This window comes from Rhinolophus ferrumequinum, chromosome 14, assembly GCF_004115265.2.
Source record: "Rhinolophus ferrumequinum isolate MPI-CBG mRhiFer1 chromosome 14, mRhiFer1_v1.p, whole genome shotgun sequence".
Taxonomy (NCBI): domain Eukaryota; kingdom Metazoa; phylum Chordata; class Mammalia; order Chiroptera; family Rhinolophidae; genus Rhinolophus; species Rhinolophus ferrumequinum.
The window spans coordinates 43,418,630-43,435,195 of record NC_046297.1 but is presented as its reverse complement, the minus strand read 5'-3'; the positions used below and the strand labels follow the sequence as shown (position 1 = coordinate 43,435,195).

The 16,566-nt window shown below is 39.9% G+C and overlaps 1 protein-coding gene across 3 annotated transcripts in view; it reads left to right on the top strand.

Moving 5' to 3' along the window:
• NCALD (neurocalcin delta) overlaps positions 1-16,566 on the top strand; it is a 409,311-nt gene that overhangs the window by 227,832 nt on the left and 164,913 nt on the right. The window lies entirely within an intron of this gene.

Here is a 16,566-nt window from a genome sequence, read left to right as displayed (position 1 = left end):
ATCCTGGGCAGTTGCCAGAGTCCTTTACAACAGCCTCTTCCTTCGTTTTAATTCGGGCCAAGAAATATCTTAAATGGCATTACATACCAATTAACATATAACTAAGAGTTCAGTACCCAATCGGCACATAAGAAATATTTGTTGGAGAGCAAATGGGTGGATTAATTAATTCATCAGTTTTATACTCTGTGAGGTCCTTACCACTATGAGGCAATGTGGCTCTATGGTGAGTGCCCCAAATCTGGAGATGTTTGGGATCAATTCCTGGCCCTGCCATTTAGTTTCTGCATAATTTGGGGCAGGTGTCCAAACCTGTCAGTGCCTCTGTTTTTCCATCTGTAAAATGGGGCTAATAATACTCCCTAGCTTCTTGTTGTTGTTATGAGGTTATTATGAGGATTAAATGAGTTAATATTTGCAAAATGAGTTACATAATGCTTGACACATAATAATCTCTGCAAAAAATGTTTGTTGCATAAATGAAAATAAATTAAGCACATAGGGACCTTCCAAGATCCCATACTAAGAGAGTGAAAACTTAGTTTAGCCTAGTAGCAATAACACTGTAGTAGCAATAAATACACCGACCATCCAAGTCTTGGCTTCCAGTACTATTTCCTGATAAAGGGAACTAGGGCTCTTCGGAAAAATGGCTGATTTAAGACTGGGGCAAGAAATATGCAAAATGAGCCTGGAACATTTTATAGTGTCAGAAGGTGAGAATGTGCTAAATGTAAAAGCAAAAAACAAACAAACAAAAAATACCTCACAAAGGTTAGTGTGACACTGTGTGCCAAAACGATTTAGGAACCAACTGAAAATGTTCCCAATGGCCAAAACTGGAACAATTTGAGCAACAAAATATATAAATTAATACTGTGATGTAACCCAAAATATAAATAAATATCTATACTGATACAAGTAAATGAATGGATAGATGTCTGAGGAGACTAGGGAAATATCTTATGCAGAATTCCAAATAATGTATGTGGATACTCTGCTCTTCAGGAAGCGAAGCCTAACTCCCAATGGAAGTCACGCACAGTGCCTGTCTTCCAAACAGTACAATATGGAAAGAGAGAGAAAAAACAGTACCTTATAGTAGAGAAAACTGACAAATACCCCCTCAAATCAAGTGACCAAGGTCAACATCAACAGTGTTACGTTATATTGAGAGTAGATATCCTTCATATGATATGGTGAGAAAGGCATTTTGCCTCTGTGGTCTTCCTCCCCAAAACACATTACCCCAGTCTAATCATGAGAAAAATATAAGACAGATTCCAATAGAGGTGCACCCTACAAAATATCTGGCTGGTAGTCTTCAAACTGTCGTCAAGGTCATCAAAAACGAAGAAAGTCTGAGAAACTGTTAAAACCAAAAGCAGCCTAAGGAGACATGATAACTAAATGTTATGTGGTAGCCTGGATGGGATCCTGGACCAGGAAAAAAATATTAGGTTAAAAAAATAAGGAAAGATTAATAAAGTATGGAGTTTAGTTGATAATAATGTATTGATAGTGGTTCATTAATGGTGAAAAATGTACTATACTAATGTAAGATATTATTCATAGTGGAAACTGGGTGTGGGGTATACAAGAACTCTCTGTACTGTCTTCACAATAATTCTGTAAATCTAAAACTGTTTGAAAAGAAAAAGTTTATTTAAAAAAATAATGGAAGTGTGCATAATGAAAAACTAGTTTGGAGGTATACTCGGCAATTTACAAGCACCTATAAAATAATAGTATTTTGAAAAATGTTGAATTCAACTCATTTATGTTTTGAGACTCATACGTGGAGAAATTATATTCTGCATTAAAGTTCTGATTTGGATAAAGGTATGCACGTTTATAAAGCTTTCTGCTGTCTTTCTGCAATCCTCAAAAGGAGGAAGAACATAACTGGCAACACAAAACTTTTTGGCAAGAATATTTTTATAGGCGTTCAAAATGGATGATGACATCATGTGCAGTAGCTATACATTGCAGTATAACAAATTACCACAAGTTTAGAGGTTTGAAACAACATATAATTTATTCCACAGTTTCTATGGATCAGGAATCTGGGTGCAGCTTAGCCGGGCCCTCTGCTTAAGGTCTCACAAAGGTGTAATCAAGATTTTGGCTAGGCTGCGTTACATTTTGGAGCTTGGGTTTTTTCATCTAAACTCACATGATTGTTGAAGGAATTAAGGTGAAGTTGTAAGACAGAGGTCCCCTGTTTACTTGCCGGCTGTCACCCAGGGCCTTCTCATCTCTTGGATATTGCTCACATGTCTTGACATGTGGTTACTTTTCACAGGCCTTGTGACAATGTGGCAGCTTCAAGCGATCAGGAGACTCACTTCAGCCTGCTGCAATGAAATCTTACATAATGCGATCTAATCAAGGGAATGATTATCCCATTGGCGTTGCTGTATTCTATTGGCTAGAAGCAAGACGGGTTGTGCCTGTACTCAGGAGGAAGGGATTATACTACCTAGTGACTTGCTGGGGATCACCTTAGGGTGTGTCCACTACAAGAGGAGAGTTTGGAAACACATACAGGCAGCTGGGCACTGGGATCTCCACCATATATAGGCAAACGAAAGAGTCGGACAAATCGGAAATGCTGGCTTCTTGCTTTTCAAGCAAACTATAGCTCAAGGAAAAGCAATAGGTTTCATTCCACCCTCCACCATGCCATATATAAAATTATGTTTAAAAATACTCCTCCAAGTTATCAAATGAGAGTTCTGATTATTTGAAGATGAAGGAGTCAAGAGAAAAACTTCAGGAGGTAGTGCACAAATACATCATCATTTTCTTGACCAGTGCTTTTTTTAGCAGTGAAGAAATTTTCACAAAAATATGTGCTTAACTCAATGGCAACAATGTTTATACACTTTAAGAAACTTCTTTATGAAAGTTCAAATAAAGTGGTCTAATTTTCAACTTTTCATGAGTTTTCATTTTTGAGACTAGTTTTTTAATACTTATGTTTCAAAACTGTCTACTAATAATTATTAGTAGGATGATACTGTTTAGTTTGTATTTTGTACATTTTACATGATGCTGATAAACTTGTATATATTAAATATTCATTTTCTCTGATTTCTATTTCTGAATTCTGAATCCTTTTCTTATACAATATTAAATACACAAATACTGATATTGTCATTTTGCTTCAGTTTTGTAATCACCACCCAGATTTTCATGAATTCAATTTTTTTTTTTCTGATTGTTCCTTAGAACACCAAAATGTCCCAGAAATCTTAACATTTAGCCATTGGAACTGCATTAACCAAGTTGCTGCTTGTATCTGGAAATAAAGCTCGAGCATCCTTCGTTAGAGTCTGTGTCTAATTGTGGGTCTAAATGTGACCACTGTATCTGTGCATCTCCATGGAAGTTACTACAAACCTATTAGCAGATTGAACCAGACCTTTATGTCTCAGATACGCAGCCACCTTGAAGGAAACAAGCAACTTGTTGAAAAGCAGCTCGTTAGCAACCAAGTTGAAATGAAAAGGAAAGATACGCTGCAATAATTCAATTAAGAAACTTGGAGGAAGGATTTCTTGTGTATCCTCCTTCCTCACCCTTCACCTCTTTTTCAAGTCTCTTCATACCTATATTTTTCTTTTTTCTGCTCACAGCTAAGCCTTAGGCTGTAGCTATTGGTTTCTCTCATGCCAAGAGTTACAAAGTGTTGTCATTCAGAATGATGAAAACATAATTACCTGTAGCTATCAGTAAAATAACTCATTTAGCATATAAAGGTCAAAGCTTGCTTGCTTTCTTCCTTCCTTTCTTCCTTGCAGTTGTTTTCTTTGTAGGACTTAAATAAATGGATCTTTTTAAAAAAATACAAAATAAATTAGAGTAAATAGAAGTAACCTTTCCTGCTTGTGAAGGAAGTATTAGCGAAAGCCCAGAAGAGCATTTGTCTTTGGTTGGAAGGCCACAGGATAAAATGATTCTTTATCAGAGCTGAATCTAGTGGAAGGTCTTGGAATTTTCCAAGGTTGTTGGCCCATGGTAGTCACCAGATGTCTTTCCTACAGTTTTAGTTGAGGGGTTTAGACTTGCCTAATGGTTTTCTCAGATTTATTTGCCATGTGTCTTAGTATATAAATCTGATACTTTCACCTATTAGTGAAATTCTGGATTTATTTATTATATGAATTTGTTTCTAGATTTTGTTTCTGGATCATCCTAACATTATTTTGCATCATGGTGATTAAATCCAAGTTGGATCTCCTTGTTTGGGAGTGCTGTGGTAGCAATAGGTAGTGGCCATTTGGGTCTTCTTTTGGCATAAGACAGGCATTCACCAACTTGTTCATTATATCTCTTTATTTGGTACTGTTCTTGGGACCCTGTGTCCCCAGTGAAGCCAACACCACCTCCTCCTACACTGAGCTCTCCTTTTCCTCAGTTTCCTATTATACATCTGTTCTGTGTCTGGTGATTCCTGTCTTGTCTTATTCAGCCATTGTTTGCTATTGATATTTTTTCTCTCCAAAGAGACTATAAGCTCTTTGAGGACAAGGATTCTCTCTTGTTGTCTTTTATACCTTCACGATGCCCACGGTTTTCAGTACTTACTGTCTACCGGCCACCATGCCCCAGGCCTCCAACTCTTATACCTAATTAGAGCAGTGTTTTCTCAAATTGAGAGAATTATGTACCTTCCATTTGCCTCACCCTGAGCTGGGGGCTACAATGGTGGGGTCAGCCAAAATGTCCACCACTGTTTTTAGAACCTCTCTTCCTTCTCTCGGGACCACCTGTCCATTCCCAAAGCTCCCAGGCTCCTTTCTAGGCATTTCTCCTGGGACTCATTCTCCAAGGCCCTGACCCTCATTGAGGTCTCAGCTGAGTGGGACCCCTCCTAGGGCAATCGTATTCTAATGGAGCAATTCTGAAGACCAGGAACACTTCAAGGCTCAAGGTGACGCACCTCCAGTGGTGAAATTCCAGGCACCATGACAGGCAACGGTGGAGATATTTTTAACCCATCCTTGTCTGGCCTGCCTCAAAGCACACCGCACAGGTAGATGTCTACCTGTTCACAGGTGCACCCTGCCTAGGGACTATTAAAAGAACGGCAATGTTGATCTCTGTCCTTATGGTGTGAATAAGCTAGCCGGGGAGTTGGGCTGCATGTGCCTACAGGGGCAGACTGGTGTTCTGTTTAAGAGCCTTTCTTATCACACATCCTGGGTGCTAATCTCAGTTTTTCTACTTATCAGTTGTGTGGCCTTGCACAAGCTTCTAAAATTTTCTGAGGCTCTTTTTCTTCATCTATAACACCAGGATAACAAAGCCCATCCCAGGACGTTTTGAAACTTCAATGAGCTAACATATGGGCCATTCTTTACACAGAGTAAATATGCACAACATGCGTGCCATCAATAATAATAGTGACTAGAGCTAGGAAGGATTGTAAGTCCAAGCAAGGCAGTTTGGAGGTCTGAGGCTGAGAACAGGTATGTAGAGTGAGGCAATGGCGGTGGAGAAAAATGAAGGAGACCTTGCTAGAAGAGGACTTCCTCGCCTCATAGGAGAACATGAGTCCTGTCCACCTGTGCTGGCTTAGCCACAGGTGCCTAATCCCCTGATCAGATGGCCCGCAGAGGCATTTTTGGCATGGGATTAGCCTGCTGGGGTACACATTATCACTGCAGAGCAGACAGTAACGGTAGCTTCACCCTTCTCGTTCCTGTTTCCTACTTTCTCTCCTCCATTGGACTGTGTGGTCCTCAAAGCCAGCATCTTACCATTCATTCCTGTTTTCCCACGCCACTGCCAAACGTACATGCTCAGGGCTTAATTATTGGTAGAATGATTGAAAGGATAGAAGATGCCGGCATTTTGCTGCACTACATCTAACAATGCAGGGATCATAGGAGGGATTTACAGCGACTCAGTACAAATATGCGAACATATTTTCCCTGCATGATTGAGTCCGGTGAAATATGGAAATATTGTGGTTTGTGGCTCTCTGGAGCAACATTGTTTGTAGGGTCGGAGAAGAAGAAAGATGTAAATTAGGAAACTTGCAACAGCCTTAAAAATGCTGGTTGTGGTGCATGAAAGGAAAAATAAACAAACAAACAAACAAACAAGACCCCAAGCATGTAATATAGGAAGAGGAGCCTTGTAAAGTCAAGCCTGATGCCAAAGGGATGAGTTGGCAGATTGGAATGGATCATTGCAACTCCCTGCAGCCACCTGGCTTGTGATTTCACGCTTCTCGGAGCTTCTGTTCTTCCGTGATATTTGGGGATGAATTTATTCCTATCTTATTGGCCTTCTCCAGAGCAATGATTTTTGTAAAGGCTGTATGTTTTCTTTGCATTCTTGTTTACACCTTGCCATCCCGCTGTTTACAAGATTAGACTCTCACACTCTGCCTGTGGTGTTTTCTATTCTTGTGTGGTTAAAATTGCCAGAGGAGTCTTTGAGCCACTTAATTTTGGAGAACGGGTAAGCCATGCTGCCCTGTGGAATTCCAGCATGGCATGGCATCTCCCCAGTGATGGAGGCATGTAGCAATTATGAACTTGTAACCAGCTGTGAAACTTCACACATTCAAGTATATTAAATGCTTGAAAGTGCCTGCTGTATGTCTCGTTACAGAGGTAGAATACCAGGCATGACTTCTCACATGAGTTGATGCCTCTTTGGAAGTTGCCTGGAGTCGCTTTGGAAAGAAATGTGATTTCTTTCCAAAATGGGGTGCTTGCCATTTATCTCTCCAGCATTGGGTTGGAAACGATGTCCTAATGCGTCCCGCCCCACCCCCTGCTCCTGCATCCTGTCTTCACTTTGCTCTGATCTTTCTTCCCCATCTGAATGGTCTGGTCTGTGCCTTGTGTTCAGATGAAGCTCCTCCTGATCACAAAATCATGGTGGTACCTGAAACAGTAGGAACTGGAAATTGGAAATTGTTCCTTTGTTTTCTTGTTGCATGGAATCCAGAAAGGTTGGGGGTTTGAGCAGAAGTGGCTTTAATTACAATTCCAATGGCTCTGAGCAGCAAGAGGAAAGATCCTGGCAAAGTAGTAAAGCAGGCCAAGGTTGGCCTTCCCTTCCGTGCCTCTTCACAGCTTCATTCTTTCAGGGACTCCTAACACCCCCCAAACCCCTTTAATGTCCCGGAGGTAACACCCTTCTCTGCTTCTGATGGACCTGTCACGCTCAGACTTGCCTCATCAGGAAATAGCGCTCAATCCTTCAGACTCCTTCCCTTGTGTGCTAATTTCTTCTCATTGAAACTTCTAGTCCCAGATGTTATTCCGTTAGGGTGCTCTCTGCGGTGTGAACATGGTTGGTCTTGGGTCAAAGAAGCTTATGCTGAGTGTGCTCATCTCGGGTAGGAAGGCTGTCAGGGAAAGCACACTCGCCAGGCCTCAGATGATCTGGGTTTTTAATTCAAGTTCTGCCAATTATTAGCTGGTGACCTTGGGCTATGTTACTTACCCTTTCTGAATGCATTCTCACCCATGTCGTGGAATTGATGAGCCCACACTGGCATGTCTTAAACATGAGACGGACTACCTCTCAGGATTACCATAAAACTGAAATAAGATGACGCATTTGAAAGCTCTTTACACATGAGAGGTTCTATGCGAATGTAAGCTAGGAAGGCAAGAAAGTGCCTTAACCACATTCAAAATGTTCATTTCTGGAGAGATAGTGGGATGTAGCAGAAAGTTGCAGCCTAGCTTTAATATTTTTGTATAATCAGAGTTTGTCTGAGCCTCCATTTCCTCATCCATACAAAAGAATGTAATCAAACCTCCCGGGATTGTCATCAATATTAAATGCTCCCTCTCACCTTAACATGTCCCTTAAGAAGTGATTCTTGAGAGTCGGGTACATTAGTTTCCACGTGCTTCAAATCTACCTGTGCATGAGGCAGATCCAATAACCAAAATGGCATCAAAGCAGCCAAGAGGAATGACCTATCCAAAAGTAACATTAGATAGATGTACATCCTCTATGAAATGAGGATGGATGCAGGAGGTGCAGAGAGTGATGGGGACTGGCTCTAACGGGTGGGGAGACAAGTGAGTAGGGCGCTCAATTTGGCACAAAATGAAAGAGGACACAATACAACTCCATAATCGAAATCAATAACATTTAATGCAATACTTTTTAAAAAAATCAAAATTAATGCAAAAAATCCATGATGAACAAAATACCAACATTTTAAATAAAGATAGGATCAGTAACAGTGCTGAGCAGGGCCACACTGGAGGCTGAGGCACATGAAAAAATCAGTAATATTGATCCTGTCCGGTCCCCTCAGCTGATACCCGTCGGGTTGGAAGGAAAGTCCCAGAGAAGGCTTCAAGTCCCCACTCCATATTTCTCCTCACCCACTTTGGGTCCTCAGTTTGATTTAAGTCTATGTTGGTAAAAAAGAAAAGACTGTATCAAATGAAATTCAGATGTTCTTTCCAATCAAGTGACTACAATAAAATATAGTTTGGAAAGAAAACATGCAGTAAATGGTTCATCAGAAGCTTAGTTTAGGTTGGGGGTCAGCTAACAATGACCGGCCATCTGGCTACACGTTTTTATTGGTAAAGTTTTATTGACACACAGACCCACTCATTTGCTTTTGTGACACAGTGGCAGAGTTGAATACTTGCCGCAGAGACCATATGGTCTGCAAAGCCAAAAATATTTAATATCTGACCTGAGGCAGACATCTGATTTAGATTATCAAAGCATTCAGGGTTTTTGGATTAGCATGTGGGGTTGGCAGCAGTTCAGAATACACACTTATTTGCAGACTTAAATAACACAGCGTTCAAGGACATTCACAGAGAATATTATATAACCTTTCGTGTATAAAAAGTAGGGGGAATCAGGGAAGAGATCAGAATTCAAAAATAAATCAAGAGAGGTAGCAGAGAACGGGTGGGGTCTGTGTCTGTCTATACCCCTGGTGCAAGAGTTTCCACATGTTGCAACTTGACATCTGAGATGCTTCTGAGGGCTTGACATCACCCACAATTGGCAGAAAGAAAATACTGGGTTTGTGAAAAAAATACAGTCATTTGCATCATCATATAAATAATTTGTGGACTTAATTACTTAATCCTGTTAATATGGATAATTTAGAACTGATGTCACTAATTTTGCAAGCATTTAGTGAGCATCTATTTGTACAGAAATGGCAAGAGTTGTCCTCAAAACAGTCTGCTTTTGAGTCTGAATGTGAGCAAACAGAGATAGGAAAGACCCAGACATTGTATTCTGATGTGCCATGCGTTCGGGGTGCATAAAGGAGATCATAGGGAGACAGGAGGAAAATGATCAACTCATTGAAGGCCCTGAACTTTTACCAGGAGCCAGGAGGCAACTGCTTGATCAAGGAAGTGGCATGTCCATCCTTGTGCTTTAATTGGGGTGTTAATTGAGCGTGGAGAGGTCCAGGATGGATGAGAGTAGAGGTAGAGGGACTAATCAGAAGGACATTTCAATAGCCTGATAGAGATTGTAGTCCTACGGAAATGACATGGTCCTCGAGTTAGCAGTATCCGTGGAAATGGGAAGAAAGACAGAGCTGAGAGTACTGGTGAGGATAAAATCAACCAAGATTCGGCATTTGATTAGGGAGGGCTCCTGGATCTGCAGTGGAGGTTATTGGGAGCCTGGAGAAGTATTAATAGAAATAGAGAAGCCAGATAGAAAAGTAGGCTTGAGGGTCAAAAATAGTAAGTTAAAATAATAATAATGATAATTATAATAATAATTTCAGTTTTATATAAAATGAATTGGAGATGTTGTGGAATACCCAGGGGTATACAAAGAAATGTGCCCACACATGAGAGAGAGAGAGAGAGAGAGAGAGAGAGAGAGAGAGAGAGAGAGAGAGAGAGAGAAAGGAAAAGGGAAGAGAGAGCAATTGGTGCAAGAGATAAAGATTTAGAAATTATCTGAGAAAGACAATTATTGAAGCTGTGGGGATAGAAAACATCAATATGGGAAGAAGTTAGAGAGAGGAGATGAGTGTTGAAGGAACAACAGATAAAATACAGGATGCTCAGTTAAAACTGAATTTCAGCTCAACAAAGAATCATGTTTTAGTATAAGAATGTCCCGTGCAATATTTAGGAGATACTTACACTAGGGAAAAATTATTCATTGTTGACCTGAAATTCAAATTTAACTGGACATTCTGTATTTTTATTTGCTAAATCTAGCAACCCTGGACAGTGGGGATTGCCTATAATTATGGGATGGTCAGAGGATGGGGAGATAGTGGAAGAACTGGAATGAAGAGATAGGTCTGAAGAAAGCTACGATATTGCACTATCAGGGAAGCAAAGGGCAGAGTGGGTTTCATGAAGGCTAAGCAGAAAGGGCAAGGCCATTGCATTTGGCAACGTGGAAATTATTAGGGCCTTTGGAGAAAGCAGATAGAGGTCTGGTTGTAATGGGTTAAACAGTAAATAAAGTAAGGGAGATAGAAGTAATCAGTATAGACCCTACTTTTAGAAATGGTGATAGAGAAGAGAAGAAGAGAGGTAGGATGATAAAGGATAAAAAAAAATAGAAGGCAGGTTTGCAGGATTAAAGAGTCTAAGGCTATTTTACAGCTTTGGAGAAGGAGCCCAGAGAAGTGGCATCCTGACGATGTAAGAGAATCAATGGGGATAAGGAATGGAGTGATCTGTGGATAACGCTGGAGGGGAGAGTCAGGACACAAATGGATGGATTAACCTTTGCCTGGAGGATGCTCCCTCTTCCTTGAAGTCATGAAGGAAGGAGTGGGGGAGATGAGAAACATGCAGAGAGTTTCAGAGTAGAGAAGAGCAAGGAAGTCTTTATATTTCTCTTTGCTGTCCGACCATGATATTGAGTGCATTTATGAAACAGGGATTAGGGAAGAAGGAAGAGAAGATTCAGGCTCAAAATACTCCCACTTTGCTGATTGCACAGGACAGATCTGACAAGAGCTCAAAGGTGTGTATAATTCATCCAAGTGGGAGCCATTATCTCCGTCGTGTTGTATCTTCCTCCAGCTCTAGCGATCCACATCGATTCATAACATAATTAAATTGCTCACTAGGGAAAGGAAAATGACAGAAACGGAATTGAACAGACTTGCACTGCTCCATCTTGTTAAACCAGGAGACTCTGGCCATGACAGGATCAGGGTCATTTATCTACGTCCCCCGTCATAGAAGGGAGCAGCAGTGGTGCCCAGCAAACAGCATTTGGGGGGACATCTGGAACTCCTATTCTGTGAGTTCCTGTCTTTACCATGCAGTCTGTGTCATATGGCATTAATGGCTTTGTCATGTCACACCTAGCATACCAGGGACTCACAGGTGTACAGGTGAGACACCCTGATCCCAGACACCCTTGGCTCTCTAGGAGCTCAGGTCAAAATATGGTCAGGCTATCCTGTAATTGGGAAAGGGTGATATTGAGGAGCAAGGCAGCCTGCAGTCTCTTAGACACTTTTCCTTTCTGCTGGCAAGAGCAAGGATGCCATTTGCAGCACAGGGAGGGATCCATTTACTGAGCTGCAGAAGCCTGAGAAAGCTGAGAAAGAGAGTTATTTCAAGGAGGGGTGGGGTAGTGCTGTCTGATTGGGGAAGATCTTAGTGCCTCCACCTCCAGAGAACAGGAACATTTCCAGCCCCTTCTCCACAGCCCTCTCTCTCTCCCTCCTCCTTGCCCCCAACACAAATAAAATTTCTAAAAGTAGATTGCTTCTGCCTAGTTATTTTCAGTATTTGCTGTTATTATTTATCAAGCTTCTCAGTGTTAATTTGTCCTCCCACCCATTTCTCGTCCTGCCTCCACGTGCTGGGCTTGGGATGCAAGGAGCACTAATAATAAGTAGCTGGTAGCCTCACAGAAACATCTCCTAGAGAGAGGAGATTGTGGGCTTTTAAAATCAATCTCCCCCATCCCCACTTTGAAGAGAAGAAAGCTCTGTATTCCATTAGCTTTGGAAAACAATGTAAGCATTGCAGAAAGTGAACCCATTAAAATGTCTAGGTGGTACTTAGTTAGGGGAAGGGCTTTGGTCAGGGAGCTGGGTTAGGGAACCCACACATGCACAAGATGTCATATGAAGGCAAAATGGGTCAGAGGTCAGGTAGCAAACAGAAAGCCACAGGAAGCAGATGCCAGAGAAGAGAAAAAATAAAAACCCATGCAAAAGAGTCAAGGATCTGAGGGAGCTGAAGAGCTGGAGTAACGTGAGGGGTTAGGGAAGGCGAAGTTTGAAAAGGCCAGAGTAGGAAAGCTTTATAGCACTGTAGCAAGTTGTGGCTTAATGCTGAAACACTGCTTGTTTGTACCTCAACTTCCTGTCCTGTCTCCTGGAGGCAGTCGAGCCGAAGGAACTATGAGAATATAAAAATTGTCTAAAATGTGTATCATCAGCATCATTTTTCTGAAAGGAGAGAAAGAGGATGAGGCTGAAAGGTATTTGAAGAGACAATGGCAGAAAGTTTTCCAAATTTGACAAAAAACACAGGCTTATAGTATCAAGAAGTTAAGTGGAACCCTAATCAGATTAAGCCAAAGAAATCCACACTATGACATATCAGTGAAACTTCTGAAAAATACAACAGCAAAAGAGAAATGAGACCTCATCTATAGGGAGAAAACAATTAGAATGAGAGTGGATTTCTCATCAGAAACCATGGAGACCAGCAGGAAGTGGCAGAATATTTTTCAGATGCTAGAAGAAAAGAATTGTCAACTCAATTCTATATCCTGTGAAAATATCCTTCAGGAATGAGGGGAAATCATGACATTCTCAGCTAAAGGAAAGCTTAGAGATTTGTCACCAGCAGACCTAAAGAAATAGCTAAAGAAAAGTTTTTTAACCAAAAAAGAGGTGATAAAATAGGGAATCTTGGAATATCAGGAAGGGGGCAAGAATAATACAAAGAATAAAAATAGTACAATAAACTTTCTTTCTCCTAAGTTTTCTAAGTTATGTTTGATCATTGAAGGAAATATTACAGCACTGTCTGATGTGACTCTCAATGTATGTAGAGGAAATATTGAAGAAAATTATTTTATAAATGAAGGAGAGTAAAGGGGTGTAAGGATTTTACTTCAACTGGTATAATAGCAACAATACACTCTGGTAAGTTATGTATATTTAATGCAATATGGATAGCAAACATTAAAAAAACTGTACAAAGAAATATACTAAAAAAACTATAGATAAATAAAATGGAATTCTAAAAAATGTTCAAGTATCACAATAAATTTGGAAAATAAAAATAAGAGAAAATAGAGAACAAACAGGAAACAAAAAGAAAATGACAGACTTTGTCCTAAGCATATCGATAATTACATTAAGTGAAAGAGGTCTAAATACACAAAACATAAGATAGAGATTGACACTGGATTTTAAATAGTGATTCAACTATGTGCTATCTACAAGAAACTGCATTCAAATATGAGGGTAAAAGTAAAACGATGGAAAAAGATATACCATGCAAACATTGATCAAAAGAAAGGAATGGCTATATTAAAATCGGATAAAGAAGACTTCAGAGCAAAGAAAATTACTAGGAACATAGAGGGACATAATGATAAAAGGGTCAATCCACCAAAAAGACATAGCAAGCATACATATTTTGCATGCAAATCCTAAGTATGTACCAAACAACAGAGAAAAATATGTAAAACAAAACCTGATCAAACTGAAAGAATAGACAAATCCACAATTAGAATTGGAAACCTCAACATACCTCTCTCAACAATTGATAAAACAACTGGACAGAAAACCAACAAGCATAGCGAACACAACACTATCAATCAACCAGATCTAATATACATTTATAGAATCTTCCCTGTAACATCAGAAGACATTTTTTTCAAGCACCACAAAATATATGCCAAGATAAACCATAAACCAAACTTCAACAAATTTAAAAGAATTGAAATCACACAGAGTGTATTCTCTGAATACAATGGAAGCAAACTAGAAATCAATAACAGAAAGATGACAGGAAAATCTCTAAATATTTGGAACTGAAACAACAAACTTCTAAATAATCTCGAAAAAGAAAGTCTCAAGGAAATTTTAAAAAATACATTGAAGTAAATGAAAATAAAAGTACAACGTGTCAAATTTTGTGAGACTCAGCTAATAAAGTTTTTTTTTAAGTATTCTGATCCTTTTAATAATATTTCTGATGACCACATACAGATATGACATCTGGTAGGTACAAAAAGTACAAGTTAAAACACCTTGTTTTTCATTTGAACTCTTATTTTCCTGTGACAACGGAAATCTGTCATTTGAGTAGGAGATTGTTTTAAGTGAGCCAATTCCTCCAGTTTCAAGTAACCGAATCCAATTTTGTGTCACCTTTTTCATTTTTATAAAAGTGCAAAAATTATAACTACTTTAAACTTCTAAGGAATATGTATTTAAACAAAACCCCAAGTCCTGTTTTCCTTTGAATGGAGTTTGGGCAGCAATTATGCAACTATTTAAAATATATAGTTAGGATCAGCCTGTCCCCCACTCTTCACCAAAAAGAAGGGAATTTTAAAATCTCAAACTGGGCTCAATTGTAAATCAAAACATTTTAATTGTCTTCACTTAGAAGAAGGGTATGTTTAACTTCCTTTTTTTTTATTATTTATTTTTAATTTATTGGGGTGACAATTGTTAGTAAAATTACATAGATTTCAGGTGTGCAATTCTGTATCACATCATCCATAAATCACACTGTGTGTTCACCACCCAGAGTCAGCTCCCCTTCCATCATACATTTGATCCCCTTAACCCCTTGGCCATTCCGTAACCATCTGAAATGCAAAACACACTAAATCTATTGTCCAGCTCTCTCCAGTTTTGCAAGCAGAAGACAAACCTCCTGTTAAAATGTCCAGCCTCTTCATTCTCTTAATAACTCCTCAATTCTACACCTGCAGTGCTCGACTTAACAAACCTTGAGTCTATACACTTGATCTCATCTTTACGCATTCTGGTTGCCAAAACAAACGAATACTAACTGAATACTCTTGGAATGGCTAGTATTTCCAATAATTTAGAGAAAGTTTGTATTGAGACCTACAAAAATATTACCTAAACTTCAAAACTAATTTATATTCATTCTTAATAGCTTTGGGAAGCCTGAGGCAATGCTTCCCTCGCCCTTCTTTTGACTTTCCTTTAATTCGCGACCCACACAAAAAGTAAAGTGAAAAAGAAGGTGGAGACACTATTACAAACGACTTCAAATTTTGAACCTAAGCAACATGAAAGCGCCAAAGGATCCCCAGTGTCTCCTATTAGGGTCCAACACCATCGTTCCGTTGCCAAGCTCCATCAGAGCTTCAGCAGGGGCAGGAGGCTCATCCTCCCACCGAGTGGTGATGCCCCCGGGGACTAGAGATGCACTGGGAGGATGGGCAGCCAGTGACCCGCATGCAGCATTTCTTGGGAGAGCACAGCCCCTGCCCAAAGCCAAAGGCCTCAGCTCACACCAAGAGCCCCCACGGAGCCGTTAGGCATCCCATCCTGTCATAGCCCACCCAACCACTTCGCTCCCAACGGGACGACACTCGGCAAACGCTAGACAAAGCCCAGCCGTTCTCCAGAACGCGCTCCAACAAGCCCACCGAGAGGAGCCAAGGCCATCACCTCCTAGTCCCAGCGGGGAGAATCGCGCTAGTCACTCTTCTCCCTCCCAGTTAGTACGAGGACCAGCCTCCCTGTTTCGCTACAAAACAGCACCTCCCGCTGGGCCCCCAGAATCGGCATATTTCACTTATCAGCTAAGCGTTGTAGGTCTGGGGCGAGCGGTTCTGCCAACCAGACACTGGGACTCTGATTCCGCAATCTTCACTAATACGTTTCTGAGAGAAAAATTTATAGCACTGAATACTTAAATTAGAGAAGATGAAAAGTCTCAAATCAATAATCTAAGCTCCCTTCTCCAGAAACTTGTTTTTCAAGAAACTAGAGAAAATGAGCAAAATGAATCCAAAGCAAGCATAAGGAAGGGCATAAAGATAAGAGCTGAAAAAAAAAAAAAAACAATTGAAGAGAAAAACAGTAGAGAAAATAGTAGAGAAAAACAAAAAGCTAATTCTCTGAAAAGAGCAATAAAATTGATAAACCTCCAGCGGCACTGACAAAAAAGTGAGAGAAGACACAAATTGCCAATATCTGGAATGAAAAGTGGGACGTTACTATAGACCTGCAGACATCAGAAGAAAGGGAATAGTACAAACAACTCTGCACAGCAAAGTTTCACAACTTATACGAAATGGACCAATTTCCTCAAAAGCACTACCACAACTGACACAATATAAAATAGATCATTTGGTCAGCCTTGTAACTAAGGAAATTGAATTAGTAATTTAGAAACTCTCCAAACAGAAAATTCCAGGTCCAGAAGGTTTCACTGAAAAATTCTACCAAATATTTAAAGAAAAATTAACATTAATCCTAAAAATCCCTTCCAAGAAATAGAAGATGGAACACTTCCCAGTTCATTTTGTGAAAAAGACAGTACAACATAAAAAAATTAGAGACTAATGACTCTCATGAAGAGAGAT